General features: G+C 34.0%; 1 pseudogene; it reads right to left on the reverse strand.

Moving 5' to 3' along the window:
• Positions 1-220: 220 nt before the first annotated feature.
• On the reverse strand, positions 221-2511 carry LOC149177031 (elongation factor Tu, chloroplastic-like; annotated as a pseudogene).
• Between the last annotated feature and the right edge of the window lie 3536 nt (positions 2512-6047).

Genomic DNA, 6047 nt, shown 5'->3' on the forward strand with positions numbered 1-6047 from the left:
GTTTGGTGGAAAAAAAACCATTTAACACAAGTCGTGAGTTCTTCTTTAAAATCATTACAAAAAAGCTATATATGAATGTGGAGAAATAGTCAATGTGACAAAATCGGTCACCACTACCTCCAAGCATAATGTTGTACTTAAGAAAAAAGAAAGTATGGACTCAAATAACAACAAAAGTGCAATAAATTTTCAAGTAGCCAATGATCTGACATTTCTTTGCCTACTTAATGATGGATTGAATAACACCAACATTGATAGTCTTGTGCCCCTCCCTAATGACAAATCTCATACCTTGCTCACATGCCACCAAATTTATCAATTCAACAACCATCTGAACACGGTCCCCAGGAATTACCATCTTTGAATCCTCATCCTTCTCATTCACTATGGTAGTCACCTTTCCAATGACATCATTATTTATGATGTAAAACTAGGGTCTGCACCTAAGGAAAAATGTAGAATGCTTCTTTCTTGAGCACATATACAATTGTTGAAAACTTCGAATGATGATTTATACTCCTAGACTTTGGAAAAAACATTCCCATCTCTATATCGAACTTATGAATACCTCTGAGAAGCATACCCACATTCTCCCCTTAAAATGACTCATCCAACACCTTTTTAAACATATCAATCCTAGTCATAGTAGTCACCCTCATTTCCCTCAATCCAACAATCTCCACAGACTCGCCAACCTTAATAGACCCTCTCTCAACTCATCCAGTTGCAATAGTACCACGACTAGTGATAGAAAAAACATCCTCTACAACCATCAAGAAAGGTGCTATGAAACTAGCTCACAAAAAGATAGAAAAAAGATAGATGAACGCCTTAGAAATAAGCGTCTTTGAGGGGGAAACGTCCTTTACCTTACAAAAATGAAAAATTCTTGAATGATACAAATGAAAAGACCTCCTTTCTATATATAGGAGTCTAAGGGGTCATAATATAATCAGATACGACATAACAATAATAATGTAAGGCCACAATAATAAGAATAGTGGGCTTCTATGGGGCACAATAATAACAATATGGGGATTACATGGACACATCAATATAATAAGCGGGTTGTACTAATAACAATAAGGGGTTACCCTAGTAGCATAGGGACCTAACATGCCGGTCTCCTTCAAAAAGTTTTATCTTCAATGCTTGAGTAGTTCTTGATGCTTCTGTATAAAATTCTTGTCCTCCCGTGGAATCTTCAATGGATAAGCTCTTCCACTTGATGAGATACTATGAAATTGATTGATTTTGTAGTTTTCAGGTTCTTGTTTCTGTGACTACTCCAAGCTCCAATATGATTTTTCATTCCTCATCAAGTTCTGGCAATATTGTTTGAACTGGGATCTTCTGCAACTTTTGAATGAGTGGCCACACTTCTTCGTCCTTCTTCCATTCATCCCTTTGTTTATCCAATCTTGTTGGATAATAGAAATAGCACAAAACAATGCTTCCACATCCTCATCCTTTCTTGAGTGTGCATATCCAACAACATTTTTCTTCCCTTTTTGTAGATGATTTCAAAGTCATAGCCCAACATATTTGTGACACATTTTTTTTGTTCTTCTAAAGATAATCTTCCATTCATTGGACACATCCTCTGATACCAAATGTTAAATAATAAGGGGTTACCCTAGTAGTATAGGTACCTAACAAAAGGAAGCTCATTCTGCCTCTATGGAATTGGAATATATTCATCCCCTCCATCCATGAGATCATAAATCTTATCCAGCCACCTATTCTCACCTCACTTGATGTTTGGATTTTCCATCAAATCCTCCAAAGCAAGGAGTGTTGACCTTGAAACAATCGACACATCATCCCCTAAAAACCCATAAGAAATCAAGTGCACCCTTACCTCAAGCTCAACCAACTGAAGCAACTCCTTGTCATCAACCTGATCTTGTTTTTTCAAGATCACCACCAAGTTGGGCACACCCACCTGCTTGGCCAACAGGATTTCCTCATTCATCTATAGCATAGGGTCATCCGCTCCTACCACAGCTAGGATTGCGCCATCCATTTGAGGATCCCCAGTAATCATATTCTTCACAAAATCATCATAACCAATGAAATCCACATGGGAATCATGTATGTTCATGGTCTCGTATTCGATAGTAGTAGTGTTGATTGTAACACCACTAGCCCTCTCTTTGAGTGTCGTGTCAGTTTCATCATATTTTTTAGGGGCATTGGTGCCCATGGAGCCCAAGGCCATAGTGAGGGTAGATCAGGCTGGTTTTCCATGATCAACGTGGCCAATATTGCCAATATTCACATGGGATTTTTTTTCTCTCAAATTTTACCCAAGCTGCCCAAACTATGAACCAAAATAACTTGATGGTATGCACAGAGGAAGAGGAAGGAAAATGGTCTTTGAAATCATTTGTATAAGAAATTGGGTTCTAGAGAGACTGAGAATGTGCCTTGTAAAATTTCCCCTCCAGGTTTTGCTAGTGATGATGAAGATGAAGGAACTGAAGTTTCTCCCATGAATAACCCTGCCATGATTTCCATCATTTGAATTGCTCGAGAGCTCTATGCTTTTCCTATTGAGCTACTTCCACAACAATCTGAATGTAAGGATAACCCTTATCCCTTGTTCCGGTAGATGTAGTATGAGAAAAATTAAATGATAATCCTTTGTGAAAGTGAGCTCTTGTACATGGGCACTGTTGAGATCCATGCTAGTTTTTGAGGACGAAAAATATCAACAATGTCACCAATAAGAACCTCAAAATAAAATGTCTATCAACATAATTAGTTACATGTTAAGCATAAAAAATAAATGTTCAATGATATTTACATAGAACTTTTATCTTTTACTTTGCTTTGGATGATCATTACACCAAAGAGATTATTATCGTTGGTTGACTACATAGGCAATTCTTACTATTATTTCCACATTAGAATAATTTGTACTTATTTTTGTTTTAAGTTGTTCGTCATCTTTCTAAATTATTTTATTGCATCAGAAAGCGTCGATTGATAGGTAAATCTACTTGGTTGTCCATTTATACACCACTTCATTTTTGTAGTGTCATTATTTCCCATTAATGGTAATGATAATTTTTTATGGATTGGCACTTCCTTATATTTTTAGTATTTACTACAGTATAATCGTGTATCGTTAAGGGCATTGACTGCTTGGTATATAAATTTGTTGATATATGTAATATTAATATCACTTCTCCTTGGTTGTTACAAGTAAGAGAGGGAGGATTTTGATATTTATTACAATGTGTCATTAAAGGGTTGGTTTGAATGGTCTATAATTGTAAGTTCCATTTTTAGATGATTTTAAATGAATAGAAGGAATATGGAAAAATTAGTGATCGCTTTTATAAGAAAACTCTTCTAGGTCCTCAGTATGAATGGATTTTTATTTATGTTGAGAACCTTAATTGTGTTGTTGTTATTACGGATTTTATAAGCTTTGTTTTTTATGTAAGAAACTGAATTTGCATCCTTTGAGAGAGATTGGAAAATGGGACCATTTAAAGGGATATACAAATATCTAGAAGAAAGCATACAACAACATGTGATAGCAAATTTTATGTTCATTATGATTCTCAAAATTTTGTGGGTACTTAGGGTATCACATTCAAAATAATAGTAATCCAAAAAAGGTCGCAACCACATGGAAACGGACAAAAACAATTTCTTCACCAGGAAACTCTCTAGTTAGACACCATCCATCTAACAAAAAAAATTCATTTGAATTAGCTATTGCATCACTTGGTAGCCCTTCAAGGTAAGTGAATCTGAGTTGCACTCTAATTCCTTTACGTAGCTTATTCATCTACAACCTTTATTCACTGTGTTCCTTCTGGTACTATATTGATATTTGATGCTACAAAAGCAGGATGTTGTAGAAGATCCTGATAGCTATTCCTTTTTATAGTTTTGGATTGGTTGCACATGTTTCAAGGTAGTCCATCTTAGGTTCCACCAGATTCAATTATTTACAAGAAGGCCATTGAGGTACCAAGGAAGCATCTTAGTAAAAGTAATTAACAACTACTCAAATAATTAACTCAGAGTTTCAAACCATTCATTTATTTTTCATGAGTAACATTCAAAATCTTTAGCTCTTTATTTTATTATAATTAAAATTAGGAGAATTTTGATGATTTGTAATATTAATCTAAAAGATGAAACGCTAAAAACTCAAACCTATACCAAAAAGCATATAAAACCTGAATTAGATTACAATAATATCAATATAAATGATGAAAATAAATTGAGGATACTATTGAGCAAGAATCTATGTCTAAAATACAACTGAGTTGGCTTGAGAAATCATGGAATAAAGTATAAACATTTGCAACCATTCTCAATCCATCAAAATTCACCCATTCATCATGCTGCATATAATCACCTTAAGAGCAAGTGGTAAAAGACTATAAGCTTTTGATCAAGTGAGATAAGTTATTTTTCTTTATCTTCTATCTTTGAATGACAATTTGTTTACTAATTTTAATATTGAGTGATCCTGATTCTTCTCGAATTTATGCCTTACGACGTTTCCTTTGCAACATTTGGTGCAATTGCTAGTTAAAATTAAAATATGATTATTTATTAAACATGATGTTAAATTAATTATTTTTCATTTTCTTTTAAAGATATATATTATATGAGAAATATATAATTTTATACAATAATGTTTATTTTTTAATTGTTGTAAAATGTAATTATGTCGTATTTATCGATTACTCACATTAAACTTTTTCACTTTTTTCATTGTTGACATTTGAGCCAACAAGTCTAGTTCATTTTCTAGACAAAGATATGAGTTTGAACTAATCCTGCATGTCTTACCTATTTATCTCTCAACGATCCATCAAATTTCGTATATTTGTCCTCAAGGTGAGCCACAGTTACTCAAAATGTCGACCATAAAAAAATTTAATGTCAGTAATCTGGAAATGCCTAATATTATAATATTTCTAAAAATCAAATATTAACTTATTTTTCTATTTTATTTTATTAAATTTTCATAGACATGTCTTGAGAATAAAAAATAATTTTATAGGAATTTAATTTGAATAGGTTTTTTAAGTTTATTTATATCTTAATATAATGTCGGGTTTTATAATGTGAATGAACTTAAGTGATAATTAATAAATCATTTTTACGTTGATAGACATGTTTATTTTGGATTAGGGTTTCTATAAAATATTATTGATCAAAAAGATTATATTATATTATCATGAAAAGGTTAAATACATATTGACTTTCAATGGCTCTTCCTGCCTCACTCTCACCATATTTGTTGGCAAGGAGAGTCGGAATGTAATGCACATGATTTTGCAATTTTCCCTTGATTTCCGATGTGTTAAGAATCCATACATACCAAAAAATGCTAAAAATGAGAAAACAACGGATCGACTGGATATCAAAGTGGCGAATGGGGAGGATGCATAGTCTGGACTACTGGAGGACACTGTCGCTCATGCATATGAAAGTCACTGTGCTCCAAATGGGCCTCTATTCCATGCAGGCATTCATTAGATTTCCTCTGGCTTTTGCAGACATGTTGGGAGCAGGATCCCCCAAGGGAAGTTTTGGGGATAAAACCCCATGTTTAAGTCAAGTTTTTGTAATATTATTGTAAAGACTCCACGTTATGTGGTCGCAGAGCGTGAAGGTATTATGTGTCACAAAGGGTTGTCCACTCTTAGTTTTGTAAAGTAAAGTCGGTTGTAATAGATATACCCATGGTCTACGGACCATGGGATTGTATAAAAAGAGATAAGCTCTAAGTGGTTAGAGGCATCGAAGGAGTAAGAGAGTCATAGATTTAGAGCAAGAAGTCTAAGTCTTGGGTTTTAGCGTAGGTAAAGGCTCTGCGGTTGAGTGCACAGAGGTCTAGGGTAGAAGTCTGCAACTGAGTGCACAGACCCCTGCAGCTATGTGCGCAGGGTAACCAAAGTTTGTAACACTTGGAAGATATTAATAAAAGGAGTTATTCTACAATTCCTATGTATTTGTTCTGTTGATAGGTTTGGATATTTTGTGTATGAATTTCCTTTGTTATGTTT

This window comes from Pinus tabuliformis, chromosome 4_1 (genome assembly GCF_031772625.1).
Source record: "Pinus tabuliformis cultivar Carrire ecotype Pingquan chromosome 4_1, CPIR1, whole genome shotgun sequence".
Classification (NCBI taxonomy): Eukaryota; Viridiplantae; Streptophyta; class Pinopsida; order Pinales; family Pinaceae; genus Pinus; species Pinus tabuliformis.